General features: G+C 40.1%; 1 long non-coding RNA gene across 1 annotated transcript in view; it reads right to left on the reverse strand.

The window, feature by feature from the left end:
- Positions 1-319: 319 nt before the first annotated feature.
- The window catches only part of LOC136793309 (uncharacterized), a 211,661-nt gene continuing 190,579 nt past the window's right edge, over positions 320-21,401 (reverse strand). The window contains exon 3 of the long non-coding RNA XR_010838444.1: positions 320-388. This is a non-coding gene — a long non-coding RNA (uncharacterized lncRNA). The remainder of the gene's footprint in view (positions 389-21,401) is intronic.

The following is a 21,401-nucleotide window of genomic DNA, read 5'->3' on the forward strand; positions in this document are numbered from 1 at the left end:
TAGCTGATCCCAATTCAAAATATGACAATTAGTGTAGGATGTAGGCACAGAAAACATGCTCACCCCGTATCAGAAGTTGTACAATGAGGGGAAAAAAGTACTATCGAAAACTATTCTGGTACCTATTTACGAAGAATTGGCCATCCCATGCAACTGTAAATTTAGCAACCAAATGTCCTCTCCCAACAGGAATCCTGACTCCAAGGCAGGCGCGTGTAGGATCCGCAGAGCATAGGACCCAGGGAAGGAGCCGTGCAGTCGGACCAGAACTAGGTCAGAGAGATTTCTCTGCTCCACACTTACCTCAGATGCCACCACTTTCCGCCCTCACATGAAGAAAATGAAGTCACTGTCGGAATAACGTTCAATATCCACTGTTGTCTGTCGGCTGAAAAACAAAAAAAAAACAAAAAACACTTCTCAGTGTTTCCAGTGTGTCAAATTACCGTGAATAATTTTACTGTTTTTCATTTCCCTCTACATTATAAATGACCAAAAAGGAGTGTTTAGTATTTAGACCAAAATGTATCAAAGTCATGGGGAAAAAAATGATTTTTGCCATTTATTAGATCACTTTGCAGTTTCAGTCTACAGAGTAATTTTCATGGTTCCACAGTACCATTCAAAGCCAAAAGATGTATCTACACACACACAGTGGGGTAAAGGGAGATGCTCTGAAGGATAATCAAAGCCTTGAAGGAATGGGATGGGATCAAGAGATCAGCATTGAGTTGTTTTCATGCTGCTTTTATTTTACTTAATTGAACTTGGTGCTCTGACGTATATAAACTCATAATTAACGTGTATTTCTTCTAAAAAGTTCATGTTTCTGCTCTCCTTACCTTCAAGGTGACATCTCCACCACCACAGGTGGATTTAACAGCAAGCTTATTTTTAGTTCTCCATATGGCTGCCTTGACTTTGCTCTGGCCATTACAAGGCGCATTCGTTTCTTGCCAGGATGCTTTTTATCATGGAAGTAGGCTTGGGGCCTATCACAGTCCTGGGTTTTAAAGTTAAATACCTTTCTTTGCCTTGAAATAAATCTCTTCAGCTTCCTTATTTTCCCATTGTCCTACCTTTGGCACTAGAGAGAGTTATACTTTCTATTTTTAATCAAAAACATCTCCTGTGTGTTCTTTTAACACTTCTATTTTGCAGGATGATGCCTAGTCATTGCTATAAAATCTGCAAGGCCTAACGAATTTGCGGGACTTTTTCAAGTTAAAATAAGTATTATGCTAACATGTAGAAGGTTGTCTACAGTCTGCTGCACTGAGAAACTCTCCTCTTAAGAATCCTGTTGAAAGTTTACCTGATGAAGCTTTTCTAACTGGTTTGTACTTCTCATGTTTCCTGAATTGTTATCTTGTCTTTTGTTTACAGAACCATGGCACCTGATTTTATAATCAGTTGTAGGTTGTCATTAATTAAGCATTTATGCTGAATAATCTACGTTTTTAAAGGGTTTCCATCATCATCTACTGTGTATTAATGTATTGATAGTATAGATGCTATAAAATAATATAGCATACAGAGAAGTTTGGTTTTAATAAAAGATTTGTTATTCCTTACTTTTGTTAGCACTAAAACAAGATAAGTGAAAACAAGATATTGCTCAAAGAGTTACGATTTTATGAGCAATCTACAAAGAAACTAAAACTGTGATATATAACTCGCTTCAAAGGTAGGCATCTAAAATGCTCTGGGCACGTTTCACGCTAAGTTTTCAACCTTAGACAGAAACGTCAAATCCATCTGTAACTCTTTCTGAAACCTATTATCAAATGAGAAAAAATTTCCTGGCTGACACCCTTATCTTGTGATGGAGCTTTGACACTTGAATCAACTAATAATTGTAGCTGTTTCACAGAAAAGGTCAGTTTTGACAAATGGCCTCTTGCACCTGGTGAAAACACTCGTTCACAGTTAGGCTCAGGTTTTATTCAGTAAATGCAGTTACATAATCAGAAGCATCTTTGGATGGACCACAATATACCACAGGGCTTTTACATAAAGGAAAGCATAAAGCTACATCTTTGTCTTAATTTATCCTCCTAATGACAAGAACAAACAGATTAGTATAAAAAGCTATAGGAAGCAGAGTTATGTGAACATGTCACTGCAGATATGTAACAGTAAGACCGGTGCCAAGCAATAAAGGGTAGATGAAAGTTAAAAGACGATAATTGTACACAGCCCCCATTGTATACTATTATGAGAAAACTTGGTAGTGAAAGTCACAGTAAATGAAAAATCCAAAGTAGTGACCTTCTTCATACAAGTCTGGTTAGATAGGCAAATTCACATGTATTCATTTTTTAAATTTAAGATTGAAAAATGAATGTTGTATAAGTTATTTTCTTCTCTAGTCCCTGAATAATTCTCATAACTCATTAACTTTTTAAAAATTATCCCCGAATGTCATCAGAATTAGCTGAAATATTTTTAAGACTCAATAACCAACATACTAACATGTTTCATTTTAGATCTTGTTTGCAAAACAGAAACAGGCTTACAGACATGGAAAACAAACTTATGGTTACATTGGGGAAATGTGGTAGGGAGGGATAAATCAGGAGCTTGGAATGAACATATACACACTACTATATATAAGATAGATAACCAACAAAGACCTACTGTATAGCGTAGGTAACTATTCAATATTCTGAGATAACTTATATGAGAAAAGAATCTTAAAAAGAATGATAATACGTACATATATGACTGAATCACTTTGCTGTATGCCTGAAACTAACACAACATTGTAAATCAACTATACTCCAATAAAATTAAAAATCATTTTAGAAAAGAGAATTCTTACTGTAGACACATAGAAAAGAGGCTAACTTACACAACTTTCTGAGAAATGTGGACATGTATTCTATGACCAAGAATTGGTCCATCGAAAAGAGTGTTTGTTTGAATGCCTAGTAGGTGCTTAGCAATGCTACATTATGTGGGGAATGGAAACAAATGGTATCACAGTGCATTAGACGAAATTTGCATGTTGCACTAAGGGTTAAACAATTATAACCCTTGCACCTGGTAAACACTCATTCACTGTCAGGCTCAGGTTTTACACCCTTTCACCAGGTGCTGGGACAATGTAACAATTCACAGGAGATGAAGATGAAAAGGGGCCAAAGGGAAAGGATGTCCTGATGGAGGATATTGGTTTTCATTTTTGTTATCACCGTCTACTAGAACTTTGATAGGTAAGAAGAACACTGAACACCATGACAAAGAGGGAGAAAAAGTGGAATCATAGACAGTGGTGAGAACCTGATGTTATTTCCAGACAGTGGGGCAGGAGAAAAAGGAGGGAGGAAGAAAGGAGAATAAGGGACAGGGGAACACTAAAATGTAAGAGACACAGGGAACCCTGGTGGAGAGAGAGTGATAAGTAAAATGACATATTAAGATAGGCCTCACTTATCCTTCTCAAACTCTTCCAAAAGATAGAAGAGGGATGAACACTCCCAAACTCATTCTATGAGGCCACCATAACCCTGATACCAAAACCAGGCAAAGATGTCACAAAGAACGAAAACTACAGGCCAATAACACTGATGAATATAGATGCAAAAATCCTCAACAAAATACTAGGGAACAGAATCCAACAGCACATCAAAAGGATCATACACCATGATCAAGTGAGGTTTATTCCAGGAATGCAAGGATTCTTCAATATATGCAAATCAATCAACATAATACACCATATCAACAAACTGAAGGAGAAAAACCACATGATCATCGCAATAGATGCAGAGAAAGCTTTTGACAAAATTCAACACCCATTTATCATAAAAACCCCACAGAAAGTAGGCATAGAGGGAACTTTCCTCAACATAATAAAGGCCATATATGACAAACCCACAGCCAACATCATTCTCAATGGTGAAAAACTGAAACTATTTCCACTAAGATCAGGAACAAGGCAAGGTTGCCCACTCTCAACACTCTTATTCAACATAGTTTTGGAAGTTTTAGCCACAGCAGTCAGAGAAGGAAATGAAATAAAAGGAATCCAAATAGGAAAAGAAGAAGTAAAGCTGTCACTCTTTGCAGATGACATGATACTATACATAGAGAATCCTAAGGATGCTACCAGAAAACTACTAGAGCTAATCAATGATTTTGGTAGGGTAGCAGGATACAAAATTAATGCACAGAAATCTCTGGCATTCCTATACACTAATGATGAAAAATCTGAGAGTGAAATTAAGAAAACACTCCCATTTACCATTGCAACAAAAAGAATAAAATATCTAGGAAAAAACCTACCTAAGGAGACAAAAGACCTGTATGCAGAAAATTATAAGACACTGATTAAAGAAATTAAAGATGATACAAATAGATGGAGAGATATACCATGTTCTTGGATTGGAAGAATCCACATTGTGAAAATGACTCTACTACCCAAAGCAATCTATAGATTCAATGCAATCCCTATCAAACTACCAATGGCATTGTTCACAGAATTAGAACAAAAAATTTCACAATTTGTATGGCAACACAAAAGACCCCGAATAGCCAAAGCAATCTTGTGAAAGAAGAATGGCGCTGGAGGAATCAGGTGCCTGGACTTCAGACTAAACTACAAAGCTACAGTGATCAAGACAGTATGGATCTGTATTTCTGTTTTGTGCCTGTACAATTGTACAGGATAGAAAGCCCAGAGATAAACCCATGCACATACGGGCACCTTATCTTTGTTAAAGGAGGCAAGAACACACCATGGAGGAAAGACAGCCTCTTCAATAAGTGGTGCTGGGAAAACTGGACAGCTACATGTAAAAGAATGAAATTAGAGCACTCCCTAACACCATACACAAAAGTAAACTCAAAAGGGATTAAAGACCTAAATGTATGGCTGGACATTATAAAACTCTTAGAGGAAAACATAGGCAGAACACTCTATGACATAAATCACAGCAAGAACCTTTTAGACCCACCTCCTAGAGAAATGGAATTAAAAACAAAAGTAAACAAATAGGACCTAATGAAACTTAAAAGCTTTTGCACAGCAAACGAAACCATAAAGAAGATGAAAAGACATCCCTCAGAATGGGAGAATATATTTACAAATGAAGCAACTGACAAAGGATTAATCTCCAAAATATACAAGCAACTCAGGCAGCTCAATATCAAAAAAAACAAACAACTAATCCAAAAATGGGCAGAAGACCTAAATAGACATTTCTCCATAAAGTTATTCAGGTTGCCAACAAACACATGAAAGGATGCTCAAAGTCACTAATCATTAGAGAAATGCAAATCAAAACCACAATGAGGTATCATCTCACACCGGTCAGAATGGCCATCATCAAAAAATCTAGAAACCATAAATGCTGGAGAGGGTGTGGAGAAAAGGGAACCCTCTTGCACTGTTGGTGGGAATGTAAATTGATACAGTCACTATGGAGAACAGTATGGAGATTCCTTAAAAAACTAAAAATAGAACTACCATATGACCCAGCAATCCCACTGCTGGGCATATACCTCGAGAAAACCATAATTCAAAAAGTGTCATATACTACAATGTTCACCGCAGCACTATTTACAATAGCCAGAACATGGAAGCAACCTAAGTGTCCATCGGCAGATGAATGGATAAAGATGTGGCACATGTACGATGGAATATTACTCGGCCATAAAAACAAAATTGAGTTATTTGTAGTGAGGTGGATGGACCTAGAGTCTGTCACACAGAGTGAAGTAAGTCAGAAAGAGAAAAAGAAATACCGTATGCTAACACAAATATATGGAATCAAAAAAAAAAAAAAAAAATCGTTCTGATGAACACTGGGCCAGGACAGGAATAAAGATGCAGATGTAGAGAATGGACTTGAGGACATGGGGAGGGGGAAGTGTATACTGGGATGAAGTGAAAGAGTAGCATTGACATTCACCAAATGTAAAATAGATAGCTAATGGGAAGCAGCACATAACACTGGGAGATCAGCTCAGGGCTTTGTGACCACCTAGAGGGGAGGGTTAGGGAGGGTGGGAGTGAGATGCAAGAGGGAAGGGATATGGGGATATATGTATACATATAACTGATTCACTGTGTTATACAGCAGAAAGCTACAATAGTGTAAAGCAATTATACTCCAATAAAGATGTTAGAAAAAAAATACTGATGGCAAAAAGAGAAAAAAAGATGATTAGTAATGAAGCGTTACTTAGCAACAAAAGAGAATGCACTATGCATACACACAACATGCACGAATCTCAAAAGAATATTGTTGAGTGAAAGAAAAGACGTGGTGATTCTATTTATACAGGTTTCTGTAAAATGCATCTCACCTGTGTTGACAGAGCAGATTATTGGTTGCTGAGAGATGCGAGATAAAAGAAAGGTATTACAAAGTGGCATGACAGATTTGGGGAAATTGTAGACACACTCTAATTGTGGTGATGGTTTTATGGGTGTATACATATGTCAAATCCTATCACACTATGACTTAAGCATGTACAGTTCTCTGTATGTCAATTATACCTTATAATCTATAAAACTCTTAGGCCATGATTTAGGAAACTTCTTATAATATAAAATGTATTGAAAATAAACAATAAGAAATGCAAATGATAATGGTTAGTATTCTCTCCAGTTATACAAAGTAAAATAAATATTATCTTCTCAGTCTTATTTGGTGCTAAGAACCAGATATAAACAACTTTATCTATTTGAAGGGTACACATAAACGTTTACACTTAATAGAATTTTGTTTGGAAATATTCAAAATTGTTTGAAATTATCAAAACCATGAAGAACATGTAGTGGTAATGCATATAATCTGGAGCAAAGGAGATGATACTGAAAAGAAAATATTTGCAATGTTTTTGTTCTATTTTGTTTTTATTTATTTTCTATTGAACTATAGTTGATTTACAGTATTAATTTAGTTTCCGGTCTACAACTTAGTGATACAGTATTTGTATAGATTATACTCCATTTCATTTTATTATAAAATACTGGCAATATTCCCTGTTCTGTACAATATATCATTTGTTTAATTTATTTTTTGTTTATTCTTGGATGCATTGGGTCTTCGTCACTGCACTCAGGTTTTTCTCTATTTGTGGTGAGCAGGGGCTACTCTTCGTTGCAGTGCACAGGTTTCTCATTGCAGTGGCTTCTCGTTACAGAACACGGGCTTTAGAGCGCAGGCTCAATAGTTGTGGCACAGGGGCTTCAGTAGCTTGGCTCACAGGCTCTAGAGCACAGGCTCAGTAATTGTGGAGTGCGGGCTCTAGAGCACAGGCTCAGTAGTTGTGCCACATGTGCTTAATTGCTCTGCGGCATGTGGGATCTTCCCGGACCAGGGCTTGAACCTATGTCCTCTGCATGGGTAGGTGGATTCTTAACCACTCTGCTACCTGGGAAACCCTGTACAATATATACTTGTAGCTTGTTAATTTTATACATAGAATTTTTGCCTTTTGATCACCTAGCCTTATCTTGTCCTGACTCCTTCCCTGTCCCCCGGTAAGCACTAGTTTGTTCTCCATGTCTGTGAGTCTGTTTCTGTTGGTAGATCCATGTGTTTATGCTTTAGATTTCACCATGTAAGTGATAAAAGACAGTGTTCTTCTGACTTACTTCATTAAGCGTAACACCCTCTAGGTCCATCCAAGTTGTTGCAAATGGCAGAATTTCATTCTTTTTTAGGGCTGAGTAGTATTCCACTGTATATATGTGCCACATCTTTATCCATTCATCTGTCAATGGACACTTAGGTTGCTTCCATATCTTGGCTATTGTAAATAGTGCTATCATGAACATTGAGGTGCATGTATCCTCATAATAATCTGAAAAATTAAGATGTGAGTACTTTATAAACTTTTAAGTCATGAACTCTAAATAGATAAATTAAGTGATTTTGAAAAACAAGAGAAGGGAAGTAATTTGGGTCCAAGAGAACCTAGAAGATGGGTTGAATCTTAAATGGAAATTTTAAATAAGAAACCTGAGGTTCAAAGAAATAAAATTTACTATCCAAAACTATACTAATAGCTATTTGCAACATCAACTCCAATCCCTTAATTCAAATCCAATTTTGTTTACAATATACCATTTGAAACTTGATATTTTGGCAGAAGTTAAAGAATCTGTTGAAAGATTGAAGGCAGAGCAAGGAAGAATCCACTGATCCTAAAAGTCATCAGAAAGTAACTTGCAGTATCATTCAACATGTAGCACATAAAATAAGAGCTTCCATCCTGGACATGTTTGGCCCCGGTAGACCCAAAGAGTATACTCATTTGCCCTCCTTTTCATTAACCTGTTCTCTGTGACAAGCCGTTCCTTCCCCTTTCTATTCTATGTAGTTTGGTTCGATTGACCCAATTCTCCATCACCAAGCATTGGGATGTGGTCCAAGCTTACTAGGATTACCACTTCCTCTTAGATAATTTCATTGCAGCCTCCTCAATATAGCTATGCCTGAAGCCAAGCTAGTTTGATCTGGGTTTCTGACCTCAACAACCTCCCAAATATCTTGACTATAACATGGAATTTACAATGGTTCCAAATGTTGTATTAAGTTTTAGATTTGATTATTTCTCAAGTTTCCTAGAATAAGGCTGAAAAAGTTCTCTTTATTGAACATTCCTGTTGAGATCCAGGAGTTCAAGAAAGGAAGAAATTCTATTGTAAAAGCTGAAAACGGCTATCAATTAGGCCCACATTATTATGACACTTTAATGAGAAATCTGCTCACGGTAGGGCAAGGGAAATTTCTGAGTTTGAAGAGCACGCTGGCTTAGAAAAGTTTATGGTGTCAAGTGATGTGCCACAGAAGTAATGAGTTCCTCTTGGACCAAGTTTTGTGGTGTGATTTTTAGCTGCTATCAATCCTCCTATATTTCTACAGCCTCTCAGGGAGCCTGTGAACTACCTAATAGCTTTAGAATACATTTCCTTTCTGCTTTACAATACATTTCCTTTCTGCTTAAGTCAGCAGAGGGTTTTCTGTGGCTTGAAATTATATTGCTACAGTAAGGGACAATTTCTTTGGATGGAGTTTTCCCTGCTTCTAAGACTTTCATCCACAGTGAGGCAGCTTACTCATTTATTTATTTAAATATGTATTTTTTAAATATTCAAACACATATTTATTGAAGTATCATTGCTTTACAATGGTGTGTTAGTTTCTGCTGTATAACAAAGTGAATCAGCTATAGGTCTACATATATCTGCATATCCCCTCCCTCTTGCATCTCCCTCCCACCCTCCCTATCCTATCCCTCAAGGTGGTCAGAAACCACCGAGCTGATCTCCCAGTGTGATGCAGCTGCTTCCCACTAGCTATCTATTTTACATTACTTTCGGGATGCCTAGAGGCCCCTCGGTTTTCACTTTGAGAAGCTAATGATTTCTAATGATGGAGAACTCATCACCTTGGCTAAGTACCTCAATTTCTCCATCAGGAGGTCAGAATTGCTTTCTAAAACAGAAGAAGCCGTATCATTTTTTGAGCTCTGTATAAGTGTGGTCATTTAGTTGTAGCTCCACATTTGCACTGCTCCAATTCTTATTCCACTACCCACCTCTTACATCCTGACAGATGGCTTGAACTACAGGCAAAACACTGCCTTGTATCCATTATTTTATTTCAGTAAGTTACTGTCTGCCTGCTTGACTTGACTATTATTAGTTTTCACTGTTTAAGGAAATCCTGACCTGTTTTCCTGTCTTGGTTTTGACCTGTGATTCTGTTTCATGCTTCATTAAGTAAATTTCCATCTTCCTTTAAGTTTTTGAGAACTCACTCATCTTCTAGATCCTGCCTTGGATCCAGAAGGCTCTCTGCAGTATTTTTCTTCTAGGCTAACTATGTCAGTTTTTGAGTCTCAGGGGGCAGGGAGGAAAAAGGAGGGGGAAAACTAAATTCCATTCTCAAGTCATCTAATATTTTCATCTTACTATGTTACTTAATACACAAACGAAAAATAACGCACAAGACCTACCAACTCCGTTAAGAAATTAGACATGACCAATATGGCTGAAACCCCGTGTATTTCTACCTTCCATATCTCATGGCCTCACTGCCTTTCCTAAAATGCACATAACCCTCCATCTGCTTTGTGCGAGGTCCCTGCACAACTTTACGGTGGTGACTAATCTTTGGAATTTCTCCAGTTTGGGGTTGAGGGTATGTCCTTTGGGGAGTATTGCTTCCTTTTTTTTTGGTTTTTTTGTTTGTTTGGTTTTTTGCTTTTTTTTTTTTTTTTTTTTTTTGCTTTTTTGCTTCCAAAAGCCCCACTGTGCTCACGTTCAAGGCCTCGTCTCTTGTTCCATACATGTCCCTTAAAATGCAAGCCTTTTCGTTACCAAGATTAGCAAAAGACTCCGATACATGTATAACTTCAGCTGACAGCTCTGGTTTCCAGTCCCCTCTGGTTTTCCACACTAGAATCTTTGCTCTACAGCACTTCTGGATGTTTTGTGTATTGAAGTGGAAGCCAAGGTCCTAGATAGCTTATCTGCCATGTTGCTAGAAGCAGCTCTATGCTTACTTTTTACATTTCCTTTGATAATTGCATTTACATATCTTAAACTATTAAGTTTCCTTTAAGTTCAATGTGGCTATTGCAAGTGACTATTATTACCTATTAAAAGTTACAGTGTAGGACTTCCCTGGTGGCACAGTGGTTGAGACTCCGCCTGCCGATGCAGGGGACAGGGGTTCGTGCCCCGGTCCGGGAATATCCCACGTGCCGCGGAGTAGCTGGGCCCGTGAGCCATGGCTGCTGAGCCTGTGCTCCGCAACGGGAGAGGCCACAGCAGTGAGAGGCCAACATACCGCTAAAATAAAATAAGTTACAGTGTAAAATCTAAAACTAAAGAGTGGTTATTGTAGGTATTGGAGATTATAATTGTTATGGTGCTCATATTGTTATTTTATTCAATTTCATAATATGTAAGTTATAAGGTCTAGATAGAAACAATTATAGAAAAGCAGAATAAAAAAAATTAAGTTGCCCAAATACATTCTAAAAGAGACCCAGGATATATTGGGCTTCTGTTTCCAATTGTCAAGATGAATCATCATGTCTAAACAACTGGTGATAAATTGATCTCTCACTGTTGGTGCTGAAAGCATTCTCCTGAGAAAATAGAAGCTACTATCTCCTTGAAATATGTTCATCACCACAAATGATACTAGATGGACTCACTCTCGTTATTTGTTAATGACGATTAATAATCTCTGCCACTTTCACCACATACTCGGTATCAAGAATAATATCGCTACTTAAGAGCCATCACTGCCAGGTGTTCCAAACTCAATTTCCTGCAGAGGAAATTATGAAAAACCATATACCTATATCCTTAGAGTAAAATCGGGTATTACAGATATGTCCTTAAAGTAAAATTGGGTATTACAGATAACTGAATTAGGCCAGCAGAAATTACAAAATGATGGCAGAGTCAGAGAACCTACGTAACAGACAAGATTATCAATTGAAACCGATGATGGTTGAAGTCAGGGAGAACAGGACTGGCAGGTTCTAGGTGATACAGCCTGTGTGTGATTCTAGAGGAGTCACAGCGTGGGACTTGCTCAAGCAAGTGAAAATCTAGGAAGAGATGTGACCACACAGGAAAGAAACAATCTCCACAAACCCTGCAACTCTACACTCAAGCGGATGTCTTGTCAAGGACACATCAAAATGAAGACATATCCGTCCTGCTGGCAGTCTTCAGGAAGTATTAGATCTCTTAACCTGATGTAGGTGTTTAGCATATTAAGTTTTCTCAAGGAAGTCTGCCAACTAAAAATAGATCTGTTCACTTAGACCCAGTCAACAGTATTTTCTTCTGTTTTGTGAAGTGTTTGTGCCAATGAGATTCTTCCACTTCCTGAAATCTGCCACTAAAATGTATATAAAATCTGCATTACCTCTATTATATAGACTGCATTACCTCAAGCTCAATCAGATTAATTCATCTCTGGCAGATAGATGTGGAATAAAAAGTCATACCTTTCTTTCAAGTGAGTGCTCAGATTTGTAGATATTGAGTAAAGCAACCATCACTTCACAAGTGGAATAAAAGGAATATGTAAATAGTTTTCACTCATACTCATTGGGGATTGTAAAAGAAACTATGACACCTTTGTCAAAAATCAATTGACCACAAATGTACAGGTACATACTGACCATTCTATATGGTTTCATTGAGCTGTATGTCTGTCCTTTGACAAACACCCAACTGTTTCTACTGTAGGCTTCAAATCTTGAAATCAAGTGCTGTTTATCTTGCAAATTTTTTCAAAATTGTTTTGGTTATTCTAATTACTTTACCATGAATTTTAGAATTGGTTTGTCAATTTTTATAAAAAGTGTTGCTGTACTATCAATATGGACTTTACCGCACCTAGAGATCAATTCAGGGAGGATTAGAATTTCTAAAATATTGTCTTTCAATCTATAAATAGGTATATCTCACCATCTTTAATTTCTCTCAGCAATATTTCGGTGTATATTTCTTGACCATATTTTCTTACATGTACCACTAAACACTTTGTCATTTGATACTATCATAAAAAGCATTTTTATTTCAATTTTCAGCTGATAGTACCAAGAAATACAAATTGAGATTTCCACATTGACCTTGTATCCTACATACTTTGTAGTTTCACTAGCAACTTACATATTCTACAGATTTTGCACTTAAGAAATCACGTCATTTGCAAATGCAGACATTCTTTCCCAACGCCAGTGCATTTTTCCTTGCTCTGCCTCTGTTACTACAGCCAGCACTTTTGGTTCAATGTAGAATGTAAAAGTTAAAAGGAGAAATCTTTGCCTTACTCTTATGGGGGTGGGCATTTCTTTTTTCACTATAAAGAATGATGTTAGGTTTTTCCCATAGAAGTCCTTTATTGTGCTGATTTTTCCTTCTAATGTTATCTCATTGAGAATTTTATCAAGGATGACTGAAATTTGACAAATCTGATTCCACTGAAATCATTTTTCTTCCTTAACTAGTTAATATAGTTAATAACATTGATGTCCAAATAAGCCAAACTTGGATTCCCGTGATAAACCCGTTTGTCATTAGTCTTTTATACATTGCTGGATTTGATTTGCTAAAATGTTCTTCAAAATCTTGTCTATGTGTTTAAGTGGTATTGTCTGTAGACCTCCTTTCTTATAAGGTCTTAAGTTTGATTATCAGAGTAAGGCTCACCTCCTAAGATGAGTTAGAACGTGTCCTGCTGTGGTGTGCGGAATTGGTAATTTTCTTCAAAATGTATCTAGAGAGAAGTTTTCATTTGGAGGTTTGTGACATCAAATGGAATCAGGTTAACATTTTCATGTTCTAGTGAGAAACCTAGGGTGTTCTCTGGAAAATTGCCCATTTCACATAAGTCTATTAAACTGGTACAAATTTTTATATAATTCCTCTATTATTTATAAACAGGGATTAGTAAACTTTCTGTAAGATGCCAGATATTTTAGGCTTTGTGTACCATACATTGTCACTATCATTCAACTCTATTAGAGTACAAAAGCAGTATAGGCCTGAAGACACAGCTATGGCTGGGCTACACTAAGACTCTCAGTGACCAGCAGGTTAGATTAGGCCTAGAAGCCATAGTTCACTGACCTTTAAGTACCTGTAGCATCTCCTGTGATTATCTGCTTTTTAATTCCTGATCATGGTAATTTTATCTATTGATCTGTCCAAAGAAACAGTTCTTGGTTTCATTGACTCATTTTTATTTTGTCATTTGTGGCTTTAGTTTTTATTATTTGTTTCTGCTGTTCACCTTCTGTTTACTTTGCTCTGCATGCTTTAGTTTCTTAGGGTTGAAGTTTATATCATTGATTTGGAATCTTTCTTCTGTTCTAACATCAGCACCTAATATTATAAATATCCCTGTATGCACTGCCTTACCTGCATCTCAGAAGTTTTAATGTGTGAATTTTAATTTATTTTGAAACATTTTAATACACTTTATTTCCTTTATAACCAATGAATCCTTTAGAAGTACACTACATTACTTCCCACTGTTTGGTGATTTTATGTGTCTATGTTGATTTCTCATTTAATTTCAAAAAGCTCAGGAGATACTCATTTTTTCTAATCCTTTAAAACTTGAGACATTTTGTGGCCCAGAACATGGTCTTGATCAATGTTCTGTGGGCATTTGAGAACGTTTTTTGCTGTTTGGCATATTATTCCATAAATGTTATAGGTGTGGTTGCTTGCTGGTGTTTTTCACATCTCCTGTGCCCGTATGTGTATAATTGCAGACATGCTGTAATTGAGTTATCCAGTTTTCCTTATACTTTGATTAGATTTTCTCTGCATACTTAAGCTTATTTTGCATATATAGATAAGAGTTTTGTATCTTTGTAATTGACCAATTTATCAAATATTCCCTTTACCCTTGGTAATATTTCTCCTTCTGAAGTCTACTTAATCTGATATGAAGTAATTTGCTACTATATTATAGTATTTAAACTTTTATATTTAACCAATCTATCTTTATAAAATATGTGGGAGATAGCATATAATTGGTTCTTGCTTTTTTAATTGAGTTTAACATCTGCTTTTACTTGGTTATTAGGTCATTTAACATTTAATTCGTATGGCTGATCTTATTTGTTTTCTATGTTACCACTGTTCTTTGTATGTCTTTGTTTTTCACACTCTTGTAGATTGAGTTTAGAACTTCTTATATCCCCAGAAGCCTAATAGCTGCATTTTTGTTTTCATTGTTTGCTATGTTTAACATACATCTTTTAGTGTATCTTCAGTACACACAGAAAAGCCTTACAACGGTATACTTCTGTTTCCCCTCCCGTACATTATATTCTTGTCATATTTTGCATCTACTTGAGCTATAAAACTTTATATATCAGTTTTTGCTTTAACAGTTATATTTTAAAATATTTAAAGACAGACAAGAATGACTTCTCTTCCTATTTTCATAATACTAGGAGTCCTTGAATAAAATTATCTATTTGCACATAACAAGACCTAAAAATTGAAATGCAAACCCTAAAGTTTACACAAAACACCAAACTGTTAGAACTAAAAGAACTCAGTGAAGTTTCTGGATATAAAAATATATTGGCATTTTGATATATAAACCAACTGAAAAGGAAATTAAGAACACAATTCCATTTACAATGGGATCAAGAATATTTAGGATTAACTTACCAAGGAGGCAAAAAGACATGTATGCTGAAAACTATAAAACACTGCTGAAAGAAATTAAATTTGACAAGTAAAGGGAAAGACGTCATGTTCATTGACTGGAAGAATGTTGTTAAGATGGCAGCATGACCCAAAATGATCTACAGAGTCAATTCAATCCGTATCAAAATCTCAATGAAGTGTTTGGCAACAGTAGAAAAATGTATCCTAAAATTCACATGGAATCTCAGTAACCAAGTTACAGTCTCCCATTTCCCCATTGCTTACCATAGCTTTGTAGCCAGTTTTGCAAAGGAGTGTGGTACTGTCACAAAGAGGCATACAGACGGTAAAAGAGAGAGCCTCAAGTTGGACCCTTACCTTATGCCATATACAAAAATTAACTCAAAATGTAAAGTCTAAGTGATCTGGAACTATTCAACCGTTGGGAGCAAACACGGGGAAATCGTTTCACAACATTGGATTTGCCAATTATTTCTTGGATGTGACACCAAAAACATATAAATTGAACATCAAAATTAAGATCTTTTGTGCCAAGTACACTATCAACATAGTGAAAAGGCAACCCATGGAATGGAATATATTAGCAAATCACTATCTGATAGGGAATTAACATCTAGAGTATATACAGCACACCTACTAAACAAAAATCAAGTTTGTTTTAAAAAATGGGCAAAGAACTTAGACATTTCTCCAAAGAAGATACACACATGGCCTGTAAATACATGAAAAAGATGATCATCACTCATCATTAGAGAAACGCAAATAAAACCATACTGAGATACTAACTTACATCTACTAAGATGCTTACTATCTAAAAAAAATACAACAAATAGCAGCAAGTATATAGCAAAATTGGAACCCTTGTGTACTGTTGATGGTAGAACAGCGCAGTCATTCAGGAAAACATAGCATTTCTTCAAAAAACTAAAGACAGAACTACCATATGGTCCAACAATTCAACTTGTGCATACCCAAAAGAGAAAGCAGAGACTTGAACACGTTTTGTGCTACCATGTTCATAAGAGCCTTATTCACAACAGACTAATGGTGGAAGCAAACCGAGTATCCAACGACAGACGAATGAATAAATGGTACATTTTAAGACAGTACGCTTCTCCCTGACCACTGCTGCTACGGTCAGACTTACATTTTTCCCAATTAACTATTTTTTTCATTTCAGTTTCTAAGTAAGTGGCTGGGTTGAGGACTGCTCCGTATGAGGCGGCCCTCTTGGGGGGGGGGGGGGCTGCACTGCATGGCTTTCAGTTCCCCGACCAGGGACTGAACCCGGGTCACAGCGGTGAAAGCCTGGAATCCTAACCGCTAGGCCACCAGGGAACTCCTGAAAAGCCTTTTTATTTTCCACTCCCAGAATTCCCTTAAGATCCTTCACCCATCTCTTTGAGAAGTTTTTACTTCTTATTGACTTGAAGCAATTATATGTTTACATACAAATTGTCTGCTATGTCCATTTTAACTATTTTCTCCAAGAACCTAGCCACACTGAGATGATTTTTTTGTCCTCATGCAATCCACCTTAGCATAGGGAAAGGAACAGCCTCCTGGAAAGCAGCCCCCTCTTGGCTAGAAGGGGAAGCGCCCCAGCAGGAAACCTCCGTCCCCGGACTTTGCGGCTTCGCAAAACCTGCCGCTCACGGCACCATCCTGCCTCTGTGTTCAGGACTGCTCCCACTTGTGCTAGGTGCCCCGTCTCACACCTTGGCCCACAGAAGAGATGAGAACATACAAGGATCAAGCAGCCTGACAGGTCCCTCTGCAGGGCTTGAGTTCATCTCCCTGCCAGGTGGTCCCACACCTCTCCGGCTCCCGGGGTCCACCCCCTCCAGGCATGTATGGCTGGTTCACTGTGAACCTCCCTTCTGCAGGCTCTCAACGTTCCTACGTGTCGCCAATTCACTCTTCAGTATCATCTTCCCTTTCTTAGGAATTTTTTTCTTTAAAATTATTTATTTATTTATTTAGCGATACGCGAGCCTCTCACCGCTGCGGCTTCTCCCGTTGCGGAGCACAGGCTCCGGACGCGCAGGCGCAGCGGCTACGGCTCACGGGCCCAGCCGGTCCAGACGCGCAGGCGTAGCGGCCACGGCTCACGGGCCCAGCCGCTCCGCGGCACGTGGGATCTGCCGCCAGCCGCGGCGGGTCCTCAAAGTGCAGCAACAACCGACGAGAGGGGGCAGGGAACTGAACGCACCAAGCTATGGGATCAGAAGGGCACAAGCAACTGACGGTTGGTTGCAAGGCAAGTTTAACAACAAAGTGTAGCCGTATATATACCCCTAAAGCAGGGAATTTGCTTAGTCACGCCTTATCGGCATCAGCTGGTTGATTGGCTTCCCGGCTTCTCCCTCAAAGGCACCAATTTCCCCTCCAGGGTTGCTTTTCCTAGCTTTAGGGAACAACCAGGGACTCCCAGTAACTGAGCAGGTCCCTGGAGCGATCTGGCCAAAGGCCATCTCCTTTTTTACGTTCATACCATAAAGTCCAGGATGCAGACCAAGGAGAGTACAATCGGGCCCCGAGGCCCATGAGGGTCTTAATGGCGCCTTCCTCAGAGGACAATGCTCGCCACAGGGATCCTCCCGGACCGGGGCACGAACCCGCGGCCCCCGCGTCGGCAGGCGGACTCCCAACCCCTGCGCCACCAGGGAAGCCCAGGAATTCTTCACAGTTCCTTCTCCTCTGAGAAATTCTTTTACTCTTGTTAATCACAGTGTACGTGTGCGTGTTCTATCATTACATAGTTTGTTTATATGGTTTGAGGTAGGAGCAAAGAGTGAAACTTACCACCTTGTCCCAGCTCTGACAATTCCAGAGCATCCTGGCAGGAGGAGAGAGGCTCAATAGTCCACTACAACGGAACTTCAACTTTTTAAAACTCTTTGAGGCATAACGTAGGTTTCATTCACCCTCTAAGAAACGAGCCTGACGCCTGATAAGATCAAACAAAGCACTTCATATACACCCCCTTATACCACACAACTTCTAGGTTAGGACGCCCACAGCACCTACTAGAAAACAGATTAAATAACTGGTATCAGTAATCCATTAGTGTAAAAAAGATACTTATGTTAATAGATTACTGAATTAATATCACAATAAACAAAGCTGTAAAATTTTAAAGCAAAGAAGTACTTTCAATTAAAGCAGGATAACTTTGAATGTCCACACATCTACAAAATGTATTCCTTTTTCCTTTCCTTCTCACCTGAATTAAGATACTTTAACGGCAGGCCCGTAGATGTTGGCCCAAGTTAGACAGCAGTGTAAATAAGGGCCAAGAGGGAGGAGAGCTCAGGCTAAAGGCTGGGGCTCACAGCACTAAGATGCTTCTCCAACAACAGCTGTTCACCCTCCACTCACTGACGGATCCGAGTTGTTGGAGGACATTTTAATGGGAGATAAAACTGGTGGCAGAGTCTCGATGTTTTGATCATATTTACTTTATAACATCGTGTGGAGGCAGCTATTCTGCGTGCTGGCTCGGGCCGTCACTACTTGTCTTGCATGGAGGGAGTCATGTTGAAAAATCACACCTCCTAAGGCTCAGCCAGCTACAAATTTCTTTTTTGTTTGTTTTTGTTTAAACTAAGAGGGGACATATCCACAGGGTGAGGCTGGTTCCCAGCAGTGTCACAGACCCCAGAGGAAACGCAGGCGGGGTCGCAGGCCTGGCTGAACACTCCAGCCACCGGTTGCAGCAGAAAGAGGCCTTCATAGCCCATCAGGCCGCACCCCAAGCCGGTTAAGCCCGCGTCTCCGCGGCTGCGATCGGGTGTCAGACGCTGAAAGCCCCCCAGCTGATTCCTCTGAACCCTCAGCCAGAGCTGAGAAACTATCCCAGAGCTTCGGAGGCGGTGCCTTAAAGCTTCGTGGTTTCGTCCACGCAGAGAGTGGTCCTTTCCACTGGATTTTACCCTTTTTTTTTTTTTTTTTTTTTTTTGCGGTACGCGGGCCTCTCACCACTGTGGCCTCTCCCGTTGCGGAGCACAGGCTCCGGACGCGCAGGCGCAGCGGCCACGGCTCACGGGCCCAGCCGCCCCGCGGCACGTGGGATCTTCCCGGACCGGGGCACGAACCTGCGTCCCCTGCATCGGCAGGCGGACTCTCAACCGCTGCGCCACCAGGGAAGCCCTCTTACATACTTTAATTTACTTCTGGGTACTGAATTGTTTTATGCTACTATAAATAGTATCTAGTTAGTTTTTCATTTTCCACCTGTACCTTGTAGGCATAGAAATAACAATTTACCTGCCTTGTTAGCAAATAAATATATAGCTTGACACGTCAAATATACTTTAAGTCTAGTAACATACAGCTATCTAAATCTGGGACCAACTTTCAACATTTGGCTGATTTCATGGTGTTTACCATAATATTTCTAAACAGTGTGCTTAAAGTGTTATTTCTTGATTTCTCAATTTTGGATAGTACGTAGTACTTTCCAAAAAAAAAGAAAAAGGAGGATTTAGGGGTTTTTTTTTTTCCCCTTTAAAACACACACACACACACACACACACACACACACACACACACAGCCTTTTATGAGTTGTATCAGAATTTTAAGCCATTATTCAAAACTCAACCACGGACAATATTGTGACTTTTTTTCTGATGTACTTGTTTTTTGCTTTTTGTGGGGTTTTTTCGCGGTACACGGGCCTCTCACTGCTGCGGCCTCTCCCATTGCGGAGCACAGGCTCCGGACGCGCAGGCGCAGCGGCCACGGCTCACGGGCCCAGCCGCTCCGCGGCACGTGGGATCTTCCCGGACCGGGTCACGAACCCGCGTCCCCTGCATCGGCAGGCGGACCCTCAACCTCTGCCCCACCAGGGAGGCCCGGACTTTACCCTATTTTACAAGGTTCTGATTCCTTACGCCTCCCAATGCTATTTACCGCCATTGAACCTTCTTCCAGAGAAGGTTACGAAATCCCGAGTACCCCGAAACAGGTATTTAAGCTTTTCCGTCGACATTCACTTGAAAAGGAAGGGACGTTTAGAGTCACTGCTCCCTCTACACTTCTTCCATTTAGAATCACAAGAAACTCAAAATAGATTTTTCAAACATAGCTTTTTTCCCTCTGTAACACATTCCTTTGTGATTAGAGCCATTACACAAGCGTTTTTATTTTAATTGAATTTCATTATCTCTAAAGTGATTCAACCTGCTGTGCTCTTCGCCCAATCATCCGGCTGAAAACAGCTCTCTCGCAGGTACTTTGCAAGGCAGCAAAATATATATATACACAGACACACACACAGACACACACACACACACAGACACTACTCATTGAGCAGTTCTTCCTAAAAGATGTAGTTGTTACTGTAAACAATTTTCGTTTCAAAGAAGGACGTGGAACACGTTGGTTTTCATCATTACTTTTCTAAACATAAGACAAGCGCGGGGCGGTTGAGGCCCCCAGTGCCCCGTAAATGCGCTCAGGAGGCCGGAGACGAGAGGCGCACCCCCTGCTCTCTGTGTGTAGCTGCGGTTAAACACGCAGAACTTTCTGGTCGTCCCGTCAGCGGGGAGGAGTTCGCCCCGGGTCACTCCTTGGCCAGCTCGGCAAGAGCCTTGGAACCAACAGCACGTGTTTTAAAAACGAACAGCCGGAGACAACGCGGTTTCTCGCCAGGTCGGCAGCAGGGAAGAGAGACCCTCTCGCCACCGCCCTCCGAGGCTGGGGGGCGGGGAGGGGGTGGGACGGGTGGGCCTTGACTCTCAGAGAAACCCAGGAACGAGGGGCCGTAAGGCTGGGCAGCCTCGGGGGAGTCGGGCCGGGACCAGGTCTCGGAGCCGAGGTGACCCGAGTCCAGGGGCGTCTGCGGAGAGCACGTGCGGAGCTTCTCACGGGTCGCCCAACGCGCCTGCAGCACCCGCTGCTGCAGAGAGAGCGCCGTGACGCCACCAACGCGAGCTCTTACCTTCCGACGCGTGAGATCGAGGTGCTGCGCAGGGCCGCGTCCCTCCCGGAGGCTCCGGGGAAGAGCTCCCGCTCTCTCTCGGCGTCTCGAGGGGCCCGCGGTGCTCGGCTCCCGCCCGCTTCTTCCCGCCGTCCTGCTCCCGGCAGCGCACCTCCAGCTATGGCTGCGAGCCGCACGCCTCCCTCCTATAAGGTCGGGCCCACATCGACTCCACCTGGATACGCTAACTCCCATCTGAAGACCCTTCACTAACCCCACCACGCAAGGCG

This window comes from Kogia breviceps, chromosome 20 (assembly GCF_026419965.1).
Source record: "Kogia breviceps isolate mKogBre1 chromosome 20, mKogBre1 haplotype 1, whole genome shotgun sequence".
NCBI lineage: Eukaryota > Metazoa > Chordata > Mammalia > Artiodactyla > Physeteridae > Kogia > Kogia breviceps.